Below are 27884 nucleotides of genomic sequence, written 5' to 3' on the forward strand. Positions count from 1 at the left end.
CATGTACCTTTCTAAAATATGTACAGAAACCACTATGTTTTGTTATCAAGCATCTTTCTTATATAGAATTCCGGGAAAAGAAAAATGTCGGTGCGCTAAGCTAGTCTCAGGCTCAAATAATACAAATGTATAATATGAGGCCTACCAAGCAGTGTGAGCATGCTGCAAATACAGTGTGTTGGCTGTACAATGTATACAAAAAACAAAATTACACCTCCCCCAACACATTAATAAGGTTTTGGTAGCAGTATAAACTGCTTTGTGTGCCCACTATGTAGGAGGTGAGAGTAGGTTCTCACCCTATTGAGAGTGTGCCTTGACGTGGCGGGTGAGCTTAATTATGCTTTGGCCAATTCATATAACCAAAACCTCTCATTCATATTATGTTTATATATTTGTTGCCAACTTTATTGGGGTGAGAAGAGCAGAGTATTTTTTTTTTTTTTTATAGAATTCCTACTGGGATATGTACCAACATGGAGTAATTTTCTCCAACACAAGCAGACTAAATGTGTCATCTGTGCTAATCTCTGTGTGGATCAGAGATTCCACAAACTCAGATCTGACACATATACAGTACTTCATACGGAAAGAAAAGGAAATGCTAAATTATTTATTTATTGGTGTGTGTGAATTTTTCATCCTATTTTAAAGTGTACCCTCATCCAAATAAAACTGGATTACATGGTATACTAGGGTAAAAATAAGGGTAAATCTCTAGCAACTGAATATATAAAAAGTTGCATGTGACTTCTGGTATGGCTACCATGTGTCCATGCGCTTTCCATTCAATCTCAGAATGCTGTATGTGCGATTGCTTTCATAGCACTTTCTAATTCAGTGAGGAGGATTGTGGTGCTTGCACAAGCCACCCGACGGTCATGTTTGCAGCTTTTATTCTGTGCTGGATCGATGCGGGGGGTTATATTAAGATTTAATGTTTATACCTAGACAATTGGCTAGCACCATGTATAGGTGAAAAGTTGCCTTCTACAAAATGGTGCATTAGGAAAGGTGCACTTTAAAACATGTCAAAACAATTTTATCTTTCTACAAGTCTCATTGGGGAGGTGGTCCTCATTAAGCACCTTCGTGCTGGAAAATGTGCCTAAGCGCTAATGTCTGAAGAGAATCTAAAAAGTTGACATTGCTGCTTAAACACATACGGTAGGCCTTGTTTTCAAAAAGATTATGTAGATGGGCAAAGACTTGATTTCTTAATGCTGCTTTGTTCTGTTCTTAAACAGTGCTCTACACCCTAGTTTGACTCTATCTCTTTAATATGTGGCTTTCCCCACTTCCAGACCTACTCAGGCATATAATTATGGAAAGTGGTAACTACTAGGGTTTGTCAGGGCTTAAAACTACTGCACAAAGACTTATGTTAAGGGTGCACTCCACTGATACCCCAATATATCCATGTAGTTGTTAGTACTACTGGGAGCAGCTATAATGATTATTAAATAAAAACGTTATAAGATTGATTTCATGTGTCTGCCATAGTTTCGACAAGCAATAATTATATAAATGGTGGTAAAACACAAAACGCTTGTGAATTGACGTGGTTCAGTGAAATGATCACGTGTTGATAATCACTTTACTCAGAGCTCTGCTGAACAATTCCCTCACATACAAAGGAAAAACGAGAGCTGATGAACAATCTACTTGGTGAGATATTTAGAGATATAAGTGGTTCTAGGACATAAACTGCTTATATTGCCTACATAATCAGAGTCTGCACTTTTACAGAGTCATCGAGTTGAACATTCCATTAAAATCAGTGTTTCTGCCGAGTCTTCATTTACAGCCCTGGAAGATTCTGACTTTGACAGTACTTTGAAGTTACTGTTAGCGTGACAGAAATTAAATTTATGATCCAAGAACCTAATACTATCGCTTGCTGTATGTGTATTAAATTAACAGGCAAACCTTACCAGGGATGTAGCCTGACCTGAGTAATGTAATAACTGAGCTTATTTGGAAGAGAGCACGCTCTTTTCTAAGGAGTACCAAAGAATTGCTAAAAAGGGGGAATTTAAATTTACTTGTGTTGCTATAGATACACCCTCAACTTTTGGTCCACATAAATAATGTCATGAATAATAGACTTGTTCATTTCGATTCATACAAATGTACATTTTTAAGAAATTTACAAATTTTCTCAATTCCTACAAATGTCCAAAAAACAGAAGGTCCAAATAAATAAAGGCTCCAGGCACTCAAGGGTTCCAGCTCAGGCAGATTTATTAGAGGAAGACAGAAACAACATTTCAACCTCACAATGAGGTCTTTTTCAAGTTTTTTTTAAAAAAAAAAACAGAAGGGTCCAAATGAAAATGAAGCAGAGAGCTCCACATTTTCATTTGCATTTGGTTGGGTTTTCGCACTCATTTTCTTTCTCACGTTCAATGTCTCCCTACCTTCTTTGTGTCTCTGCTTATCCTTTGCGGGCGGATTCACGGAGAATGAGAAGCGTTTCTAAACTTCTCTTTCTCTGTTGATTTGTCTGTATTCTGGCCTGATGTATTACTTCTGCAACAGGGCAGAGCCTCAGAGCACACCACAGTGACAGTCTCTTCCCATTTCTTCAATCCGGGTAGAGGATGTCCACCAAGGCCCCACCCTATAGCGGGAACAACTACACCAGGCCGGGATAACATCGCAGAGAGCCGGGACAAGCGAACCACCGGAGAAGAAAAAACAAGAGAGAAGAAACTTAGAACAAGAACAGACTGAAGGAGACAAGGAGACACAGAGAATGGGAAACATTGATAAAGAGCATGTGACAGAGTGAATGAAAGACAGAGCGATAACAAATTTTGCTTTGTTGACCAAAAAACAGATGGATCAAAAGTGTACCAAAAATGTGCCTGAATTGTTTTTGGTCCATCTGCACAAGTCTTAAATATATGATATAAATAATAATCCTCCGTTGTACCAGTTAATTTACACGTGAAGCTGCATAATCACGAGACAATAGGATGATGCAGACAATGATACACAACAAATATAAAACCCATTGTTCACAGTATATGCTGGTTTACAATTCATACAATTTACAATACATCGACCAGTTTTCAAGCTTTGTACAAGTCTTTTAAAAGCCAAAATGCTCTTAGGATCTGTCTAATTAACACGCAGTTAACTAGCATTGCATATAATAGAGCAATATTCCACATGACTAGACTGAGTGAAACCACTACTTTTGGTCACGAATTCCCTTTCTGTATGAAATGCATCAAACATACACAAAAATGACGTACATTTAAAACAAGCAGTTCTCCATTTTCTTGTACCAACTTTTCAATTATAATTCATATGATTAACCCTCTGCTGGCCATAGGCTTTCCTTGGCCACTCTGAGCTTTCTCCGTGCAGTGGAGCAGCGTTTATCGCCATGCCCACTTCCCTTTCCACTCGCAGGTAATTCAAGGCAATCCGGGGCTAGTCAGGCCTTCCTCCAGCTAGTCCTACTTCTCGTAGTGAACTCTGCCTGCACACAAAGCAGAAAAAGGAAAATCTCCGGATGGTCTTCCCTGAGATATTTTAAGGTATCCTCTTTGCTGTACTTTGAACCATAAAAAACATTTGAATGGTATGTTCTGTCTCTATTAAACTGGCAACCTCAGCCAGCAGCCCCTGGAGTGCAACACATGTCTGTTAGTAACATTCGCCAGCAATCTGTTAACAAGCGTCCCCAAGCTAAGGCTACTGAGAGTAAAACCTATCAAATATGTGTGTAGCAGCCACATAGTTGGTGACCCTCCTACTGTATATATTGGCAAGAGTGACTCCTAAAGCTGGAGCTGCCTCTCAGTTTCATTCCAATAACTTGAACATGAAGCTGTAACAAGGTAGAGTGAGAACACAGCTTAACAAATTAAATGGAGAAAAATACAAAGGGGAAGAATTCTGCAAGCTGCATAGCTGAGATACACTAATAAAACACAATTTTACAAAAACTGCCACCCTCCACTATTCACATATAACAACATGCACTGCCAGAAATATTATTGATATTATTTATTGCTTTGTTTATAGCGCCATCATATTCTACAGTGCTTTACAATGGGAAAACAGCACATAACAAGTAATATACCATATTTGCTCGATTATAAGATGACCCCCCCAAATTTGAATATTTATTTAGAAAAAAAGCCTGAATATAAGACTACCCTATAGGAAAATGTTTTATTAGTAAATATTAATTCATATGTAAACTATTTTTTCATATTTAATAAAAACTATGATTGAGAAAAAATATTTTTTTGTTTTTATCTCCTTTTATTTGCCAACCTGCCCCCAGTTATGCAAATCTGCTTGCTACTCTGCCTCCTTGATATGCCACTCTGCACCCCACATATGCCTTATACACCTTATATGCCACTCTGCCTCCCTTATATGCCTTATACCCCCTATATGCCACTCTGATATGCCATCTTGCCACCGTATATGCCACTCTGCCCCATGATATGCCTTATACTCCCTATATGCCACTCTACCCCCCCCAGATATGCCTTATTCCCCCCTATTTGCCAATCTGCCCCCCTGATATGCTTTATACCCCCCTATATGCTCCCTCGACTTACTGATGCATCCCTAGACTTGTCCTCGTGATCCAAACTCCCTGGTGTCAAGTAGGGGCAGCAGGTGGACGTCTGTGCGCAACTTCCGCTACTACCCGACACTTCCGGCAGCGGAAGTGTCGAGTCGCAAAGGGGGTTGCCTGTGCGCATTGAGCAGACGTTCATTGGCTGCCAAAGAGTAGGATCCGGGTCTCCTGCAGCACTGCGGGGGATCCTCCTCTCTGGAAGCCAATGAACGGCTGCGCAATGCGCGTAGACAACCTCCACTGCTGCCGGCCAGTACTTCCGCCGGGACTTCTAGGGTGGAGCACCGGAAGGTCATGTTACGCCAGCGCTTCGTCATAGAAGCCCTGGCAGAAGTGCCTGCACCAGTGAAGGTTGTCTCCTGCCAGAGAGGAGGATCCAAGTCCCCTACAGCGCTGCGGGGGATCTGGATCATAGTCTTGTAGTCAGACCTCTATTTGACGACCTTGAATATAAGACGAGGGGTATTTTTCAAAGCATAACGGTATAAGATAACAATTTGACAGAAACAATAGTTAAGAAGGGCCCTGCTCAACGGAACTTACAATCTAGAGGCAATACATAAGTAGGCGTATACCCTATAGAAGACTATAATTTTTTTTCTCATGCTAGTTCTATGCTTGGGAAGGAGTAGAGCTGATAAAAGTTTGGATTCTCTTCTCATTGACTGGTGGTTTTCAAAAGCGTCAAGTATATATGGAATATATTAGTTAACAAGGACCCAGTGAATGTTTTAATGGTTACATTCCATTAATTGAAAACCACCTGCCTTGTTTCAGTTGTCTTCATGGTTGTTTCATTACTACTCATTAGCCTTAAAATTAAATAAATAATAGTAATAATTAATACAGTGTGCTTTGGTCTACTGGTCTCTAAAATGTGTGGTCAAATGCAATTGTGCTAAATAATATTTCAGTGTATAGACTTTAATTTATATTATTTATATGCCAAGAGAGCATACCTATACATTTTAAGGATGGCTGGAAAGTGGGTTGCAGCCGTGTGCGATCACTGCAAATGCAGAATGCTATAGGCAGATCAGCTTCACACTAGTTCTAGTACACAAAGTTAATTGGGTTTCACAGTAATACATCCTATATGTTCAATCATTATTTGTTTATATACCAGGTGAACTGAGTTAATATAAAAAAAAATCCTACTTCATTGCAACTATATGCACATCCTACATCTCACCACAACTTAATTACAGATCATCAATTAGTTAATAAAACTTTATCATATAATCCATGGTTTTCAGTCAAACAACCCAGAGCACCTTTGGAAAATGGACTTTGTTAATATTGATTTGGAATACATTAAGGTACAATTTGTATTAGGAGAGCTGTGTAGTTAATGGCTAATGCTACTGTCTTAGCAGTAGATCCTGGATCCTAGTACTTGCATACCACCCGACAGTCATGATCGTAGTAGATAGTAGACAGTCCCCGGCAGTGGGGCTCATGGGCTGGTTCGGGAGATCCTGTGATTTCCCCTCATTGGCCCAGGGAGCTGTAAAATCAGTGGATGTCTCTGCTGTTGCAGGGCGTCGAAAGGAGGCTCTTTAGGTTGAGCAAGTGAGTGGCCATGCCCCCAGCTCTGCCCACTCCAAGGACCAACACCATCTACTTCCAGCTGACTATACAACTTAGACAACTGAAATGCCTTAGTATCCCTGAAGTGAATTTCAAAAATAGAATATGTAAATCAGAATAACTTAATGGAACATTGAAAAAATACAATAACAACACAGGCAATACATGTTTGTACTTTTATCTCACATGTGACATCTCCAGTTTTATTGAAGCCTATGAGTTACACTTTACCAGTCATATCCACTTTAATGCATATCATAGCTGAGTAGCCCATTTAAATCTGGTGTCCCTCTTGTAAGTGCGTGAGGAATCCTGCAAAATCCCCATAGGCATCCCTCCACTTTTTACTGTGCAGAAGATGACATGTGGTATACTTACCAACAGTGAACTCCAGCACTGGCTCGGAGAGTGCTAACACGCTTACTCTAACACCATACATTTACTAATGAATGCATGCATGTTCTCTCTCTCCTGCTCCACCCCACTCAGTCCTCCTCAATTCCCCCTTGGCACTCTAACACCATTGCTCTGTTGTCATATACTGCCACAGCCAGTCATGCTAGCACCATACAGTAACACTAACACTGTACATTTACAAACACACTCACTCACACTCTCACCCTCTCCAATCATCAATATAATGTCCCTTTAAAAAGTTAAGCAAAAGATTAGGTTTCTAAAGCAAACAGTTACCAGATAAAATCAAACCGCGTTGAAGGTCTGCTCCCCTTTTGCTGGGCTATGAATTTTGTGTGAAATCACACGTCTCATTTACATTTTGGATGCATAGTGTTCTCATGGCAAGACAATGATCCTCATCCAAACTTCCATAACACAGGAAAATAAGCACTGTGAAACAACATTCCATAACAAGAACATATAATGAGTTAACACTCACCTGCTGTCACTTTTTGTACTCGTTATATAACGTTCTCATTTACATTTTAATCACATGCTCTACTGCAGAACTCTCAATTAGTTTTAGAAGTACAGATGAGAAAAGGGAAACATTTTTTTGTATATTCCTTTTAAAATGGCTGCTGTGGAATATAATGAGGCTGATTACTGCAGCTTTTCCTGTAGCTTCTCAGTGGGTTCTAGAAACCTCAGTAGAAATGAGACCAATGTCATACACTACACACAGTATTTTTGTGTGCATTGCAAAGACTAAGACATATATATATATATATATATATATATATATAATTATATATGTTAAAACTTTACAGAACTATAAAAAAGAACATGCTGAGGTGAGAGATTTGCTAAGGGCTGTTCGACATACAGTCCATAGGTACTTCACAATGATGCTAGCATCTGAACCCTCCTTCTACTAAAACTCATTACAGGAAGGGATATGATTAAGGAAACAGGACTAGCCTCCAAGAAAGTTAAAAGAGACTTGGAGGTGGGGGGGGGGATCAGGCCAGGACCTGGGCTGGGACAAAGCTTCTCTTGTTGTTATGAAGTAGTGCCCAGGTATGGTGATTGGTTCTAGATGTGGAGATGAAAGACAGGTCTTCAACCTGTGATTAGCTCGTTGATGCTCAAAAAGAAAACCATAAATGATATATAATAAAATAAATGAAATAACTTAAAGGCCTAGTAAACTTTTTTAGTAGAACAATAAGTGAGTCAGTAAGGAGTCCTGGAAAGTGTGTTCAATTTTTAATAGGGAAAATGGAGGTTAGTCTCTATTTTTCTTACTGACATTTGCAATCCCACCAGAGCTTTAGACCATAGCTTTTTAAAGTTAGCACAGTCAAACATATAAGCCATGTTTAATGTGCCACCTTAGAAACTTAAGCACAGATGCCGACCATCATTAAATAGACCCACTGGAAAAGCCAGGATTTGTGGATCCAGCTGCAGTTTGATTAACTACAATATTTCTGTAGTGTGGAGCTATGAACTTCAGTATTTCAGCCATTATCTGAAGCTGTTCGCGTTACCGAGAAAATGGTATAGTCATTTTGTTATATCTTTTTTGTAAGATATAACTTTAAAAACATGTTTATATTGTAATTGATACAGGGGTTGTTATTCTATGCATACTGTCTATAAAAATAGAAATATTAAAAATGTGACATAAATTTAATGCCAAAGGAATGTGTTAGAGGTGTGACCAGAAGATTTTCCAAGGGATGTTGTTGGCTCTTTGATAAGTAAGCACATGTAAGAGGGAGTAAAGAAATGGAATGGAACTTGAGAAGAGTGATCAGACAGCAGGTGAGATTACTTGGGGAATGGAGGAAGGACGTACGGAAGGACATTATTTTTTTTTATAGTGGATAAGAACCATTCTGTTAAACCAGCCTGAGTTTTTTTCCTGCTGTAAACACTAAAACCTTAATCAGTCCTTGATCCCATCTTACATTCTGGATAGTCATATGCTTATCCCATGCATGTTTAAATTACTTCACTGTATTGGCCTCTGCAATTTCCCCTGGGAGACTGTTCCATTTATCTACCACTTTCTCAGTAAAGTAAAATATCCTCATATGTTACGTTCTTAAGAGCGCTAGTCTCCCAACACTAGAGATAGAGGCTAATACACATACCTGGGAACTATCTGGGTTTGGCCCGGAGACTCTGAGAGAAGCACCACTTCTCCAGATCGATACCCGAATCCTCAGGTTGCAGGAGCAGGGTCCTGACACGCCCACAACTCGCCCATTACCGCGACATCAGCAGGAACTCCCACTGACATCAGCGCACCACCCGTGACGTCACCAGGACTGGCCGCGCCCAAGAGTACCGCACAAGTTCCCAGGTATGCTAATACAGTGAGATAATTTAAATATCCATGGGATATGCATACAGCTATCCTGAATCTAAGACCAGGGACTGATTAAGGAAAATTAGATGAGACGAATGGTCTGTTGTCAAATTCTTTGTTTCTTTGTATAACTGTCACGCGCGCCGCCACGGCTCTCACCTTTGCTGTTCATGCCAGCTCGCCCGCAGCCGGCAGCTCCGCCTCTGGCGCAACCGCACGCTGGTATTGCGGCCCTGCCCCTTCAACACGCCGGGACCACGGTGGCGACGTAGCGACGGCCCGAGTCGCTCGCGACGACGCACCCGATTACACCCGACGCACGCAGCAGCGCGGCCTGTGACGTGAGTACCTGTCTCCTATTTAAACCCCATTTGTATTCCCTCTCTTTGCTCGTTCTAAGCGTTGTTAAGCTTTTGGGTGTGCTGTTTTCTTGAACTTCGTATATCTTTGACTTGTGTACCGACCTCTTGCCTATTAACCGACCTCGATTCTACTCTGCCCGCCTACGAACCCGGACCTGTTTAAACGTTGTTGCACCTGATCTACCTGCCCTGACCTCGGAATAGTTTCACCTCGCTGCCTGTTATTTGCCCTCGACCACGGACTGTTTACTGGACTTCCCTTAGCAGTGCTTATCTGCATAGTCGGATCCACCTCATCTACCTTACACCATGACGATAACCTGGTATTGTTAGAGTTTATCATTAAGGCTTTATTGGCACTAGTGTGTATGTGTTAATGTGGGATTAAGTGCAATTAGTTTTAACGGGGCTGTTAATTAAGACTGTATTACTGTCACGTCATCTAAATCTCACTTGAAGATAGCTGCGATCTCTTTGAATTTACTGGTACCTTTTGCGCATAGCTTTAAACTTGACTTGGTTTGACTTGTGTCAATATTTGCCCAGCCTTATCAGTATAGCCCACAGGTGTGCTATGAGTCATTATACACAGTGGACCCAAAAGCCAAATAGCAGAAGAACAGATGAAACTACTTTGCACTACAAATGAATAAACACAGCAAAATCAATGAAATACATTTTATACAGAGAACATAACATGCACTATACTATACATGAATGAGCTGACCAATAAGGATTAGGTTGCTTTTCCAAGCTAAGAAACAAAATTAATCTAAAAACAGGCTTGGAATGGCTCAACGGCCTTTCCTGGCGCTCTAACATCAAATCAGGTGCTTCAGTGTGCAGCTGTTTACATCCAGGCGACAGCCGCACACTGAAGTAATCTATAAAAGCATAGTGTGCAGCTGCACATATCCAGTCGCCATCTTACACATACTTTTTGTTAGTGGCTGCAGACCTTAACGTGCCGGGGACGGCATTCTTCCTCAGTTTGGCCCTGTCTATACCCATCATCTAGAAAAAGGAGAAAGCGAGCCATTCTGTACCTGATTTATAGTTGATGGGCCAAGAAAGATATGAGTCACAAAACTTGTTCTTGTTATCAAACACTTTGGTCTTTTTTGGAGGTTAACTCTGTCTATGTGTCTCAGATGACTACGATAAAGGTCCACCTTAGTATATGGACTATGTCTCTAAACCATGTTCAGCGAGGTGAAAATCAAATATTTTAAGAATTGCATGGTGTCTACTTGTTGTTTTTATATCCTTTGTAGCATATTTGGAAGACATTTCAGCCAGAAATAGTTATATTTCAGATCTTTGCAGCAATCCTTCTTGACAGTGTCAAACTGATTATACTGATAATGTGATATTTCCTTTTTGGGTTTTGTACTTGTTCCCATATAAATAGAAACAATATGATTGTTTCCTATGGTACCTTGGACACCGACAATATTATAGTCACCAAAGCATCTCTCTAAATGACTGAAATTTCGTTTCAGCCGCCTGTGCTGATTGAAACACACTGTTGAGAGATGATGACTGTCTTTGATTTAGAATGTGAGCGTGAGGTCAATATGTCGAGATCATCCTCCTTATTTTTCTCCATGTGAATCAGGTGGTGATTCATAGAGGGAGTCGTGATTTGTTAGAGGTATTCATGCATGAACACATAAATTGTCATGATGCAAATAACACTGTGTTCTTGGTAAATTATTTAATGTTTAATCTGATATGTGTGTAAAAAGGAAATGAAACACATTCGATTTAATCCAGTAGAGGCAAAGCCATGAGGAAAAGCAGTCCATACATGACAAGTCTTACCTCAGGCTTCACCACAAAATACATCTGCCAAAACCACAGGACTGTATAAAGAGCTGTTGAACTCATTTTTAATCCTTAAATGATTAAGAAAACCCTCACAATCTGATCCTCACTGTTGAGAGAGGAACCAACAGCCTTATGTTTTATCTCTCAATATTCAATATTCATCATGAAGGGCCATCCCTAGTTTGTCCAGCAAGAAGGTCTAAGCTGGCCCTGTATAACGTATAACTCAACGTGTAAGAAGAGTTTTGAGATCCTTCAAGGATTTGACTGTCCCTTTAACTGTTGAATACTTTGTAGAGTCTCAAGGTCAGCTTATCTAGAGTTCCATTTTATGACTGTAATAACTTCACATATGAGTGCTAGTGATATGATCATAAAGATCCTGATTTCCAATTCTTTTTAATATACTGCATTGAAAGTTACAAGTAATAGGGTCTATTGCATAATATAAGAAAGCTTTATTATAAAGGAAATACATTTTTATATTATATATTTTCCTATAAAATCATATCACTTTAAGGTATGCTTACCCTGACAGCATGACAGTATACAATAAACTTAATACTGTGTCTTCTCATCACCTACATTTTATTGAACATGTGGGTAAATAGGAAATTTAAACCCCCGGGGCATTTTTTTTTCCATCTATATCAGGATCACAACCTTTGCTGATTTCTCGTACTTATTGTTTAGGCACTTGCCGCCTTCAGGAGGTCCCAACCAATTCTCTGATATATATTAAAGGTGAATGGCCAGCTGCTCATGGAATAGGGCTCCCGGGCGTACAGAGAACAGGCTACAGTGGAGAAAGTTCCTCAGCGAATTAAATCACTGAGATTGCCCTTTAACTATCTGCATGCCAGAACATTTCTAAAAGTCTCAACAATTTTCAGTAAAAACAGCTAGAATAACTATTGATAGGCACGCCAAATTTTATTTCTGTCGACCGACGCGGAGAAGGCCTTCGATAGGGTGGACTGGGTGTTTTTGGAGGCTACCTTGGTGCATCTGGGTCTGGGTCCCTCTATGTTGGCTTGGATTAGGGCTCTCTATTCTTCGCCATCTGCTCGCATTCGGGTTAACGGGGCTCTCTCCCCCCCTATAGCGATACGGAACGGAACTAGGCAGGGGTGCCCCCTTTCCCCGATGCTCTTTGCGTTGTCTCTGGAGCCTTTCCTGGAGGCTGTCCGCTCTGACCCGAACATATTGGGGTTGCAGGAGGGTGGTAGGCATCACAAGGTTGCGGCGTACGCGGATGACCTCCTGTTTATCGTTGACCGCCCCGGTGTTACGCTTCCGAATATTCTTGAGGCATTTCGCCTCTACGGCGAGCTGTCTAACCTCAAAATAAATTATTCGAAATCTGAGATTTTGAATATTACCCTGCCCCCTAGTTTGGCGGCTGCGCTCATGCCCAGCTTCCCCTTTAAGTGGTGCCCCGAGAAGCTGCAGTATTTGGGGATCTGGCTGACTGCTGACCCCGCTCGTCTTTACCATGCTAACTTTGCGCCTCTGCTCGCCGTCCTGTCGGGGGATCTGCGGCGGTGGATGCCGCTGTTCCTCTCCTGGATGGGCCGGGTGAATGTTGTTAAGATGAACCTTTTGCCCCGGGTGTTGTACCTGTTCCAAACGCTGCCCATCCGGATACCTCGGGAGTTTTTCCAGGTTCTTCGGTCCCTGGTGTCTAAGTTTGTCTGGGGTAATAAGAGCCCTCGACAGCGGTTTTCCCAGCTTACGAGACCTAAATCTGCGGGTGGTCTTGCCTTACCTGACTTTCAGGGGTACTACCGGGCTGCCCACTTGCTTCGCGTTTTGGAGTGGCACGCCTTGGGCCCTCTAGCTAAGCCGTGGGTCGACCTGGAGCTTGGTGAGTTGCGGGGCTGTGTGTATCATGCCTTGTGGGGCCCGAGCGGCAGCCACGGCGGCATTTCGCACCCTTTTATTCTGGCGACTCTGGCGGTTTGGAGGGGGGTGGGACGGCGGGCCCGTCTCTCTACTGCTCCGTCGCCCTTGTTGCCCCTATGCGGGAATCCGGACTTTGCGCCGGGGCGCGGGGAGGGTCGATTGGATTTTCTTGGGGTTCCTGCCCCTGTTCAGGCTCGGGCGCTCCTGGGGGAGGGTGGGATTCTGCCCTTGGGTTCGTTGATAACGGGCCGCGTTCCTACGTGGTCGGAGCGCTTCACTTATCACCAAATTCGTCACTACCTTTCTACCTTGCCACGAGGGGACCTTCTTCATCGGCCCTTAACGGGCTTCGAGGTCTTGTGCACGAGGGCTCACCCACCGGAGAGGGCCATCTCCCTGCTCTACTCTTTTCTTTTGACTGCGACTTCCACGACACGACCGCCCTTCTGCGCGACCTGGGAGGCCGCCTGTGACACTCAACTCTCCGACAGGGACTGGGACAAGATTTTCATTTTTACCCATAAGAGCTCTAAAGCGACTAAGACGCAGGAGACTAATTATAAGCTGTTGACGAACTGGTACAGGACGCCGCAGAGGCTCCACCGAATGTTCCCGGGTACCTCTGATATGTGTTGGAGGTGCGGTGGGGACGTGGGCACGATGTTGCACATATGGTGGTCATGCCCTTTGTTACAGCCCTACTGGGAGGAGGTCCACCGGGTGATCTCGGAGCTCTCGGATTCCCCCCCTCCGTTCCGGCCGCTGCCCATGCTTCTGCACCACACTCCCCATTCGATCTCACATTACAAGCGGTCGGTGGTCCGACATCTCCTTGACGCTGCTAAAAGTCTCATCCCACTTCATTGGAAACAACCTCGCCCTCCCTCTCGCCGCGACTGGGTGGCGAAGGTGGAGGAGATCAGGCGGATTGAGGATCTCTCCGCCTCGACCCCGAAACTTAGGGAGGCTTATACGGCCACATGGTTCTACTGGTTGTCCTCTGTTGTGGGGCGGGATGCGTAGTTGCCCTGCTCTGCCCTTTTGATCTGTGTATTCCATTTTTGCCACTGGCCTTGTTTTTTTTTTTTTTTTTTTTTTTTTTTTTTCTTTTTTTTTTTTTCTTCTTTTTCTCGTTTTCATACCGCAAATTGCCTCCTGCTGTTGGTCGGCTTATATACTGGTTTTGTGTATGGATCTGTGTTTCTGTACATCATGGTCTCATGCCGGGGTACCCTGTTTCCCCCGTCTCCCTTCCCTCCCTCTTTTTCCTTTCTGTATCCCTACCCCCTCCCTAATATATGTTTGGAAAATTGAATAAAGTTTGATTTTGAAAAAAAAGAATAACTATTGATTTTCGTAATAGCTGTTAAGAATTAAACTATTCATTGGGTTGACCAACTTTAACTCAGTTTATATGAAGTTCCATGTGTGTGTTTCATTCGCATTTTTTTTTTCACTCTCACGTTATTTCACACTCTCTTTCACAATCTCTCACACTCTTTAAATATAAGTATACATTTTACTATTTTATTTAAATTATACATGTTCAGACATGAGAATAATGAAAGTGTGGTAGTGTTTTACACTTATGTGAGTCAGCTGTTCTGTAAAATGCTGTTTGAACATTTTACCAATAATGAATTATACATGGATCCTGTGATCATTTTCTCTATCACCTTACGCACAGCTGTGTCCTACATCTTTTAAAACTGCCCATTTTAATTAGGCTGACCATATTTTTTAAATTAAATCCATGAGCATTTTTTTGAAGATTAATACATGTACAGTTTATTTATAATAATTTTATATACAGCCAGCGTTACATATATTTAATATTGATAGCCAGTAAAGTATTTAATGGAGGTAACTGCAATGGGTGTGCTAAATAATGCAATTTCACAGCATTTGTGTCACCATGATAGCTTTAACATTCCTTAATTACAACTACCTATAGCTCGGGCCGTTTAGTAATCAGTTTTTTGGCGATATTAAGCTTTGGAGTTAACCTCATGCACACATTTTACGGACTCTCAGACATATGTATGAACATACACGCTCATACTACAAGCATACTACGCTAATACACCCTCGAACACATATTTGCACACTCATGCTAACACGCACATACACACTCATGCCAACAAATACACTTACATCTACATACCTCCCAACATTTCAAAATGTGAAACAGGGACACTTGTTTTTTAATCCCGGGGAACTCACCGATACAAGCAATTGCACTTTACAATGTCGTGCTTGCATCGCCACTTAAAACATGCTTCGTTTTTGTCAGCACAGTCATGCATATTAAAAATAACCAACACATTGAATTGAATTCCCATGAGCGTCATGGGAAGTGCAGCAACAGTAAAGCTGCAGATGCTAACTGTGAACTAAAATTCCCATGATTCTCAGCCAGCCAGGTATCCACAGCAGCAGAGATTTTTTTAAATTAAAAATGTTAGCCTCCCCCCCAGGATCCTTAGACACACCCTTTACACACACCAGCCCATAAACACACATATATACATACACTGCCTTTAGAAACACATATACAGTGCCCTTACACACACCTGTCAATAAACACACATATACACACATACACTGCCTTTACACACACACATACACTGCCCTTACACACACACACACACACACACATATACACATACACTGCCCTTACACACACACATTCTTCCTTCCAGAGCGCAAGGGATGATGTCATATCCCTGTGCTCATTATTTGGTGGCGTGTAGTGATTAGGGGCAGTAAAGCGAGGTCAAATGTTGAGCCGACTAGAGGGAGATTGCGATCTCCCAGCTAGTCTGTAGGCTGCAGCTTCTGATCAGGCGGCTGTGCGCCCCCCCCTGCAGCTGCACCTGAGGTGAGACCCAAAATCGGGACTGTCCCGCCTATATTGGGACAGTTGGGGGGCATGCACCACCACACACACATGCTAACACACACTTACATATTCATGCTAACACATGCTTATCCTCTGTAACATACATGAATATATATATATATATATATATATATATATATATATATACTCACTCCCTCTCTAATTGTCTTATCATCTCTCCCTCCCCTCACTCCCTTCCCTCACTCCCTTCCCAGAAGCTTATTTATCACACAATGTGTGCGTGCAGCTGTGCTTTCCCCACAGGGTCACATGTGGGGAAATGTGTTCCCACTTCCAAAAGTGGGCTAGTCCAAGTCAGACCGGAACCTTTTTTTAAAGCTTTGCAATGCCCACTCATGATGTGAATAATTATGTGAAGGAACAATTATGCAGATTTTTGAAAATGGTCAATATACCTTTCCCCATGGTGGATTTTATAACATATATATTGCATAATTTGATTTGTAACTAGATATACATGGGTTTACATCCTGTTTAGAACTATAAAATGTAGAATTGGGAAGAAGTGGCAGAAATACTTTTAGTGTAAAGTTCAGTGGATGCTATGGAATTATATTGAAACTCTGGCTCCATGCCTGCATTTAAACTTTTGAGTTTTCCTCATGCTCCTCAGTAGTACATGCCAACTTTTTTTAATGGTGTCATTAACCCATTTTCTGTTTTACAGATTAAGACAATAAAAATGTGCTGTGAAAAATGAGTGCATGAATGAGGTTGACAGAAGTTAATGAGTGGTTATAAATATGAATATCTTAATGCTGATTTGCAATTTCCCTTTCCTTTTGCATTAACATCTTATTTAAAGGTGCAGGCTGACTTGACCGGGATACCGTTATTTATTTTATGGGTGTGGGGCTGTGCATGTCTGAAGACTTGAAATAAATGAAATGTATACTTCTCTCCTTTTTTTGCCTAATTGGTCTAAACTATACCTCCCAACAGTCCCAGTTTTCATGGAACAGTCTTGATTTTTAGGCATTGTCCAGCTGTATGCTTTTGCAGTTGGGGTGACCCTCTGATCTCCACTGACTGACACAAGTAGCTATAACATGGTCTGTCCTGATTTGGACACTTGAAAGACTGATATGGTCTAGACCCATGTGGAGATAGCCATTTTGTTAGGCATACTGGACGGTTATCCAGAGATAGTCCAGGTGCAGGTTTGGAATCTGATGAAGGTTTCTGTGCTGGCTGACTGCTGTCCACTCCGGCTTTGAGCAGCCATGTGCAGAACCCTTATCAGTTTTCTACAAAAATGTAGAATCCAGGTCACGAGGCAAATACAGGATACAAGTAAATGGCAGCACGAGAAAAAAGCCCAGCACGAGAAACGAGCCAGGGTCAGGGTTACAGGCACAACAGCAGAACGAGTAACAAGCTGAGGTCATGGTCACAGGCACAGCAGCCACAAGCAGGATATATGTACATCAGGCTGAAATACTGTTGCAGCCCTGGGGTGTAGAAAAGGCTGGTTAATATAGTGCTGCTATGTAGGATCCAAGACAGGTGAATCACTTGGAACATCTATGGAGAAATGGAGTGTCCTAAATCTTCAAATTCAGGACAGATACTCCTAGTTGCGCAATGGTTAGGGGCACGTTCTAGTAGCCACCAGGCTCCAAGCTCAATCCCCAATGACCTTACACCTGTGTCTCCTGAATGACATTGTGCCCTCCAATCTATCATAGGGAAGAGGACGTTTGGGCTCTCTAGCATCCTGGAAAGTTTCCAGTTTTGTTGGTTTATAAAGTGTGTATAAATATTTTTCCCAATATTGTTTGTGTCTTCTAAGACAAAGAAATACAATTGTAGATGTTTCAAAAAACAAATGACATGATGTGTCAATTAATTTTTAGTATTAGTTTCATTGAAAAAAATGTTGAGGAAAGCCAGCTGTATTCATTGTGATGAGTCTTTGTCCACATTCTTCAATTTTTAAAAGGGAGGTCCAATGGAAAAATATGTACTTTGGGCAGTGTTACAGACAGAGAGGGGTAGGACAGGCACTGGCCACCTACTTTACCCGAAAGCTTCAGAGTGTCGCAAGATGGTCACGTGGCAACAGCACACACCTCTAACAATTTCACAGCTCCCTGGGTTTAGTCAAGAGAGATCAAAGGATCTTTATAAGCAGCCCATGAGCCCCAATGCCCACAAAATCAGGACAGTCCCAATTTTGGAGAAACAGAATGGTTGGGAGGCATGTGAATGATTAAATTCTAGACTGGCATCAATGAATCCCTTAAGGACAATGGGCGGTCCCTAAACCCATTGAAAACAATGCATTTAAGCCTGTACATGTACGGGCTTTGTCATTAAGGGGTTAAAGACCTTAAAGTAGGCCGTTTGTAGGAATTTTTCTTATTATTAAATATTGCAAAATTCTTAAAATATTCTTGGCAAAACATAACATGGAACAATACCATCCCACCAAAAGGCTTAAGCTTGAAAATATATTTGTAAAGCATGTATATCAGACAATATAATTGTGGAATAGAGGGTAAAGGTACTTATCAAAAATCAACAAGTTCCATAGTGTACCGGGTCTGAACCACTATATCAAAAGGTGGCATTTCTACTTGAGTTTTAGAAGGTCAGAATATTGCTTCTAGAACCTCATGCATGCAGAATATGTTGAGAAAAATGTCAGTGAGAACGTGTTAGCAAGTGGGAAAAAATATATTCTAAAAGAAGGCTCTATGACCTTTTTGGCAGTATATTTTGGTCTCAGTGATTCTTTTGGGTCCATTAAAACAAGCATGTTGTTATCTAATGTTATATAATGTAACATCAACTATTATTGCAAATGCCATCAAATAAGTCAAGCCTCTATTAAACAGAAAATAGATTTAAAAGAAACAGCATGCTAACTACATTTTAAATAGCCCAAAGTATATAGAAATGTTCTATTTCTGACTATGAAATTAATTTTCCTGGTCAATGTTTGTTTCTCCTGTTTTATAGTATTGTCTTATTGAAATATGAAGTACATGTCTTCCAAACTACAGATATACCATATTTGCCATATTATACCATATTTGCTCGACCTGGGTAGACCTGGGTAGACGTCTACGCGATTCGTGTAGGCAACTTCCGCTGCAGCCGAAAGGAGGTGCCGTTAGCAGCGGGGGTTGTCTGCATCCATCACGCATACACCCTCCGGCTGTCAGAGAGAATTCCCCGCAGCGGTGTGGGGAACTCTCCTCTCTGACAGCCGGGGAAGGTCTGTGGGTTATGGTTGTCAAATGAAAGGAAATAAAAACCAAACATGTCTCAATCATAGCTTTTATTAAATATGGAAAAAAATAGTCTACATGAATTAATAAAGAAATAAAAGTTTCTTACCAGAATATCGTGAAGAATAATGTGATCAGTGTTTTGTTCCACTGAACTTTTTCATCTAAAAATGTTCGCAGTAGTAAATGTTTTGATCCCATTATGTGTAATGTATTTCATTTATTAGGGCCTTTTAACACTTTTGCTTTCTGGCATTTTAATACAAATAATGAGATAAAAACAATGGCACATAGTGTGACTCGGGTGTGTATAAGGGGTGCGTGTGGGTATAAGAGCTTCTCCGTGAGATAAACTATATGGGGCTGGTCTCCAAATTTTTCCAGGGCTGCTTTTCAGTCCCAGTCCGCCCCTGATTGCAATCCAATATCACGCTTAGTGGACACTAGCTAGACAACTTCAGCTTGTCTTATTTTTGTTATTGCTCCTTGTCCTTATAGGTCTGAAAAATTAATGCTGGCTACCAGACTTCTAATACACTGTCCAAACAGACAACCGTTTTAAGACACCTTTGTGAGTAGAAATGATTCCCATGGTTTATTAAATTGATTATGTCTTGGTAAAGTACATTGTGAATACGCAAGACAGCTGTCAGCGGGAGCGCCCCGTGAATTGGCAGCATTTAACCAGGGACAACGTCTTCGCCTGCACAATTCCCAGCAGGCTGAGACTATTTACATGAACAAACATATGTATAGCAGATAATACAAAAGGTTTTAATATACTTGCTCAGGAAATCTTATTGGTTAACACTTGTTAACCACTAAATGAAAGAAACACATGTACAAACTGTATTCATCTGGTTCATTGTAGTTGTTATAGAATGGTGTGTAAAACTTCAAGGAACCAATAATTGACTCACCACTGTGTCCTGTCATTCCAACCTTACATACAAAAATAGTATGTGTTAAGACTAAGTATATTTATGTGCCTTTTAAAAAAGGACACTTCAGGGACACATGCAGCCTCACCAATGAAGAATGCATTCTTCAACTTGTGAAAAAATAAAAATCCTTTAAAAAAAGTGTGTAGGGGATGTTTCATTCGATCCTCCAAAACCAGTACCCGAGCTGGTTGGCAGTGAGCACAAGTGGGCACAGGTAGACAAGCCCAGGAACTGGAGCGATAAAAAGAGGCAAATGCAAAGGTGGAGATTCTGCAGAGACATTTAATGTAAAATAGCTTAATGTAGCTCAATGTGTCAAAATGTCCCCAAACATCAATTATTTCATACATTTTGTACAACCTTTATAGCTATTTGAGCCTATCCTAGATGAGTGTCATTTAGCTTGTTTTAGGGGAGCTTAATGTAGTTTAATGTACAAAAATCCTCCACACTTTTACCAATCCTCCAAACTTTTCCATTTATAATATCACCCCCTTCTGCAATGTTTCTTAACTTTGTCATTAGCACAAAATGTAATACTATTTAATCTACCATTGTATTATGCTTATCTAAAAAATGTTTAGATACTGAATGTTGCTCGTTTTGATACTTTTATTTTTATATTTTACATTTTTCCAAACTTTTAAACCTTTCATTATTCGTTGGGAAATTTTTGATGTGTTTGTTTTTTTTATGAAACAAAGCCTCCCATTGTCTATACATCTTGTTTTTCTGATTTTGATGGATTGGATAATGGAGGAAGATTCACAACACCAGTTTTAATGAGCCTTTATTACTGCTACTCATTACAACATTGTAACATAGAAAGAAGAATGATGTTTGAAGAGCTCTATTATACTGGAACACATGTGAGTGCAATATTTTAAACACTTTATTATTTGGTTGATTATTGGACCACTACTCTATATACACATTTTTCCCTTATGGTTTCACATTTCTGGAGTGGTTCTGAAAAGATCTACTTTTAATCACTAAAAAAAGTTTTGTGAAACATTATTTCAGGTTGTTATTTACTTGTTGAGGGTCTCACTGAGCACATTGTATATGTTCACTGTATCTGCTTTTTTTAGACGTTATTATTGTGTAATAGGGAGTACACTGATTAAGGTGCAGCTTGTGAAAGGCTTTAGCACTAGGTATACCCACAACCTTTCTTTAACCCCCTTAAGGACAATGGGCGGTCCCTAAACCCATTGAAAACAATGCATTTTGAGCCTGTACATGGACGGGCTTTGTCATTAAGGGGTTAAAAGTTATTCACAGTTTTGTTAGTCTCCTGATAGGCTTGCAAGCATTTAAAATTTGATCTATTTTTTTAAAAGCCCAGCAATTTTCTAGGTCGCTTTGTCTAGTTGGTTGGTTGTATTGTGGAAGGTTTGGAGGAAACTGATTCATATCCTCAAAAAAAGTAGCTTAATGTCATTCATTTGCAATGTGGGGAACCAAAATGGATGGAACTTGGAAAATATGCTTGGGCAGAGAAATAATACTTTAGTGCAAAGTTTCAGGGCAATTGATTGATGTTTGATCACACTATGGCACAATAAACCTTTTTTACATTAAGCCAATAACATATTTTTTGTAGGATTGTAGAATAAATGCAAAATGTAAATAACATTTGCATATGTCACCAGAAATCTTGAAATATTCATGTATGTTAGTTGAGCTGAAGTCTTGTATTGTGTACATTTTTGAGAAAATTGATTCATATTTGAATTCATTTTTGTACGTTAAGTCACATGAAACTACATTTTGGTACGCTTTACCAAAAGTCCTAACATTTTCAATAGATGGACTCTTGTATTGTGAAAAGTTTGGAGGGAATTGGTTATATTGTTTTTTAGCTACATTACGATTCCCCAAAAAAGCTTAATGTCACTCATTTGCTATGAGAAACCAAAATCCTTCACTTCTACAATAGGCTTGGATAGCTAAATATTTCAGAACCCAATTGACTGACGTTAGGGCATATTTTGACAGATTGTTATTTTTACGTTAAATGTTTTAGAATGTCGCATTCTGCAGAATCCCTCCTCGCATTTGCAGTGGACCACACAAAAATTATAGAGACCATCCAGCCAATCATATGTATAATCTAAATCTAATCTACCATACATCTATATCCAGGGGTGTAACTAGAAGCCTCAGGGCCCCAGTGCAAGAATCTGTTAAGGGCCCCCCCAACCCCCAACCCAATCTAACCCCTTCTCATACCATCTACCCCCTCTCACAGTATCTCCCCCCTCTTCCCCCCTTCTCAGGCTATCTACCCCCTCTCCCTCCCTTCTCACTATCTACCCTCTCCCTACCCCCCATTCTCACTATCTACCCTCTCCCTACCCCTTCTCACTATCTACCCTTTCCCTACCACCCCTTCTCACTATCTACCCTTTCCCTACCACCCCTTCTCACTATCTACCCTCTTCCTACCTCCCTTTGTCACAGGCCTCTGATTCGATGCTCTGCCGTGGTGCGCACGGCTTCACTGCTGTGCGCCGGCATATGAAGTCATATTCCGGTGCTCAGCATGAAGCGCCGGCACCCAAGACAGACACCTCACGCTCCCACCACTGCAGTCGGGGCACCGCTGAGGCACGTGGCGGCAGGGAGCAGAGGAGAGAGAAGGATGCCGAGTGGTTGCTGAAAACGACCGCTCGGCACCCCTTGGGCCCCCCTGACTGGCAGAACTCCAGGGCCCGGTCGCAGTTGCGCCCCCTTCGACCCCTGTAGTTCTGCCACTGTCTATATCCATCTTCTTAGATGTCTTTTTCTTCATATGCACTATTTTGGGCATAAAACTAGTTCTTTTTTTAAATGCAGTTAACCAACAAAGATATTATCTATATGTTTAAAAATGTTGACAAAAATTGTAGCTTATTATCTCTTGCTGTTAATATACAAAAGAACTGCCTTTGGAAATCTCATCTAAGCAGCCATTAGTCTGTAGAAGCAATGTTAAAACAGCAATTGAGCTATTTCAGTCTAAATTATTCTTATTTTAATAAATAAAATGGTAGAATGGAGAAGTGAGATTAATGTAATGATGAATGCTAATGATCTGTGTGCAGGGAAAATAAAAAAAGCTGTTGATGTCCCTCTAAACGGAAACAGCATCCTTGTTACTCTATTTAGTTCTACATTACATAAAAGTGAATAAATTGAAAACAAAAACATTAAAAAATAAGAGGCTTGGTTGTCCTTAAGCGTCCCCAGTCTCAACATCAGTATCTCAGAGGGACAATGCAATATTATCTAATCAACTTCTGTTTTTTCCCTTCTCTTACCCCCACATTACAAAAGTTGCCTTAACCAATCAACAACACAATCCATAGATGAGAGATAACAAAATGGGGAATATCCATGGAAAAGGAAGTTAACATGGCTGCTCCCATAGTATACTAATACATAATACATAATACAAATATTCTAATATATTTCTTATTGTAATATCTAATTATAGTTACATGGATATTTTGGTGTACAAAAAATGTATAGTGTAGGATTTGGAGAAAAAAAAAAAGACAGATTGGCTTTAATGAGTTGACTCTAGCAACTTTCCACCCTTTTAGTCTTATCTTCAAATACCATTTCTTCAAATTGATTACTCACTGTTTAATGCTAGCTATATATGTGTTCTGTTGACTACCTTCTGAATTCAATGTTTGGCATAATTGAGAGGAAATCAATATTTACTCTGTTAGTACTCAAAGCTGCTGTGGCCTATGCAATAATCAAAAAGGCAATATTCAAATATCTGACTCGCAATGCTTATTTTTTAACAAAACAAAAGTATGTATTTTTTTAAATTATATGAACTCAATGTGAGAGAACATTTTTTTTTAGCAAAGCGTTTCACTGTAAGCTTCCACAATATGACCTAGGTTTCACTACTGTACAAGCGGGAAGGACCTTTGTGGGAAGGGGGCGTGGCCAAACACCACTTCCTGACCAGCAGTTTGAGGAAATTCTTCTGGAGATCTTGAAAAGTAATATGTCACCAGGAGACTCTGGGTAAAACCCAGTAAGTTCTCAGCCCAGCTCATCTAAAAAAAGCTGAAACCTATGGATCATCATAACTGCTAAAGTCCCAGGTATTCCTGAAGGTTCAATACTTTATTTATTCAGGAAAAATATATAAACAGATGCTGTGTATGTAACGAAATGCACTTTTTAGGATACATGTGATTTCAAATTGTGATGTGTTTCCTTTATAGGTGAACAGCTACCTGATTTACAAAAATGTCTGATGTCTGTATAGCCTTCCTGCAAAGTGTTCTACAGTAATTATCTGCCACTGTATCAGGATTCGACTGTCAACTTAAATAGGAAGCTATAACTTAACTTTCTGTATTATCTGCATTGTTTTATATAGTGTTTTCGCCTCTAGCACTAGAGATTTTGTAAAAATGATCTGGTTTCTCGCAGTGAATCTCCCTCAGCATTTAAATGGTGCAAAACCTATGAGGGAAAAGCTCATCACTTTTTTTGGTCACCCAGCCATGATCAGCAAGTCATCAGTTCTATTTTTTAATTACCCCTTGTCCCATGGTCCACAGGGTGGGGAAGGGTTCCTTGTATTTTCATTTTAAGTATATATTTATTATTTAACTGTTCACGGGAGGGCAGCTCGCATGCCAACTTGGAGAAAGACGAAGTTTACAAGTTGGAATTTAGCTCTAACTTACATTTATATCAACTTGACTCTCCTGTAGTTGAGTGTATAGTTGGCTATAGTGAATTTTCCAGGTGGAATTTTGTCCAAATAGTTTTCATTTGTAAACTCATATGCACTCGCAGCTTAGTGGATAAACCCCTTTGAGACATCTGAAAAGACTGTTCTCTTTAAAATGAAATTTGCTGATACGAATGATTTAACATTCTTATATGAGCAGCTTAGATTTAGTGAGATATGTCAAATGTTTCTTTTTTTCCTAGACAGACTTGTAACCATCCCAAGCAATTTTGAAGATTTAACAGATAGCACAGTGGCATTGTACTGCATGCTGATGAACATCGTTTGATGTTAGAGAGAGAGCAAGACGTCCCCTCTTTGGTTATTGAGACTTTTGGTTGGTAAGACAATGTCACTGTCCAAATGTCTTCTCACAAGAAAAATGTAGCCATAAAATCCCTGCTTACTACAATCTCATCCGGGAAGACACGTATTGCTGGTCGATTAAAAACCTTGTAACCCTATAATAACTCAGGACTATGTAGTAAACTTGAATACGTTCGGTAACTTACACTGAGCATTTCTAAGACAAGAGGCAACGGTCAGCGACTGAGGGACGCATCCTGTATCTTTAATTAACTCGTACGCTTTGTTCAATTATGTTTCATTTCCTTTTCAGACTGGAACAATGTTGTTTCACATACGTGTCAAAGACAGAAATTCCGTTCCGCTTCAATGCCACATCGAAAAAAGCAAACACAAACCCATACATCTGGATAGACACAGGTTTTTTTTTCCGGCATCCGCCATGAATAATTTGTTTTGTTCATCAGCTATCTATAATATCGATATTTCCCCAGAGAGCAGCTTGTGAATACTGCAGAATATTCATGAGTAAAATGAAAATCTATTCAGGAGAATCCATTTTAACTCATTTCCAACCACAATGCATTGATGTATCATTCCCCCTTTATTCTTTAACAACATTGCAAGGTGTGAAAATGTAAACATGCAACGGATTCATTGTGGCGATTTTGTTTTCAGTAAAAATATTGCTTATAATTGTAGATGGCTCTTCGAGAGCCCGAGGTGCGAGCAGAAAATCACACGCTCCGGCATTTAAATGGTTAAAGGCATTCATTATTCTGTAGATCTGCAGATTGGATCACGATCGATATGTTAAAACATAGGTGCACATTTTCTGCAATGCTTTTAAGTCAGCTAAAACTCACTGTGCCATACTAGAACCTTCTAAAACGAATTTAATTAGGTACACAGTGGATATTGTTGATTTTTAGATGGACTTTTACAAGATTAATTTTCTAAAAACCATGCTGTTTCCCCCTTTTCAACTGTGTTTGTAATCTGACATTGGAATATTTAATATGTATAGAGAAATGCAGGGCTAAACATCTGAAGCCTTGTAGATTCTATCCTATAGAGCAACAGAATAGAACAATTTAGAAAGTTTAAAAGGCACTATGTGAAGCCACTGTTTGCACAAAAGATCCAGTTGAGGTAGCCGGAGTAGACATCGTGTCCATTTCTTATAACCCTCAGAAAACCCTCGGCATATCAGTAGCTGGCCATCATTTGCCGCAAAATGATTCAGGTAGCCACTTCCTGTCGGATAATGGAGGCAATCGGAGACGAAGCCTTTTACATGCAGCCTGCATCTATCATCTTTGCGGTGACAGTGGTGGTATTAAATCCTTGGCAGACACTTATGCAGTAGGAAGTTGGAGCTGGTTTAGTACTTAAGGTATTTATAGAAGGTTTTATGTATTAAATGCCAATGAGTATTGACCCTTCCTAAAAGAATGTGTAACTGATGTCATGGGAGCTTGTTTCATTATTATCTACTCTGAAACACTGGTAGCTACTTACACGCCTTGCAACCTTTGTTTATATTACTTTTCTATAAGATTATTGTCAGAACTCACTAGACAATGTCTAGATTCCCCATCTGCTACATGTGCCCTTACAGTTGTCCTCCTCTACTATTGGGTTAAGACATATAGCAGTATGTCTTCTATGGTTCTTATTCATGCTATGGACAGCTTCTAGATATATCCCTTTACAGAAGCCTGCCAAATCCACCTATACAGATCTTAGAATTCTAGCCAATCTCTTTTTCAGGTCCAGGTGACAAGAATTCCCAATGTCTTTTACTACCTCCAATACTTCAATTTCATTGGAGTCTTAAAATGTAAGAATTATTAATTCACTGCTGGATGACAATTTGGGACATGTTCCAAGTGATTAGGGAAAAAAGAGGGAGAGAAGGTGAAACGAAAGAGACATAAAGAGAGAGAGAGAGGGAAAGATAGAATAAGAGAGAGAGAGGAAGAGAGAGAGGGAAGAAAAGAAAGAGAGAGGGGGGGGGAAGAATAAGAGAGAGAGAAAGAAAGAAAGAATGAAAGAGAGAAAGAAAGAAAGAAAGAAAGAGAGAAAGAAAAAGAGAGTGGAGGAAAGTGGAGAGAGAAGATAGAGGGGGAGAAAGAGGGATATATAGAAAGAGATGAAAAACAGGGCACATTACTTCATTAAAATGTAACAAGCATTTCTCACTCAGAACATTTTAAATCTTAAAATTTGGTGGCAGGGATGTTCCTTATTGAAAATATTGAGTTTCGTTGGAAAGGTCCAGAAAATTTGTTGTATAAAAAAAAAATGCCGCAAAAATGAAAAAAAAACCTCAATTTTGCTCACCATGTCTGTTCGAAACACCTATGTCTGGATTAACAACTCATTTTAGCTTCAAAGAATGACTCCATTCTTAATCAAAATATTACCGTATTTGCTCGATTATAAGACGAGTTTTTTTCCAGAGCAAATGCTTTGAAAAATACCCCTCGTCTTATAATCAGGGTCGTCTTATAATCAGACCTCAAATAGGTCTGATTATGAGACTAAGATCCAGATCCCCCGCAGCAATGCAGAGGACCTGGATCCTCCTGTGTTAACCCCCCCCCCAACTTACCGGTGCTTCTGAGTCCCCGGTGCTTAG

General features: G+C 40.4%; 1 protein-coding gene across 2 annotated transcripts in view; it reads right to left on the reverse strand.

Moving 5' to 3' along the window:
- Nucleotides 1-27884, reverse strand: part of LOC128475298 (chemokine-like protein TAFA-2) — a 171170-nt gene that overhangs the window by 125221 nt on the left and 18065 nt on the right. The window contains exon 1 of one of the 2 annotated variants that reach the window (XM_053457776.1): nucleotides 20158-20174. The exons of the other annotated variant lie outside the window; for it this stretch is intronic. The gene's annotated coding sequence lies outside the window, so the exon portion shown is untranslated. Of the gene's footprint in view, nucleotides 1-20157; nucleotides 20175-27884 lie in introns of those variants that run through there. 2 annotated transcript variants of the gene reach the window in all.

This window comes from Spea bombifrons, chromosome 2, assembly GCF_027358695.1.
Source record: "Spea bombifrons isolate aSpeBom1 chromosome 2, aSpeBom1.2.pri, whole genome shotgun sequence".
In the NCBI taxonomy this organism is placed as follows: domain Eukaryota; kingdom Metazoa; phylum Chordata; class Amphibia; order Anura; family Pelobatidae; genus Spea; species Spea bombifrons.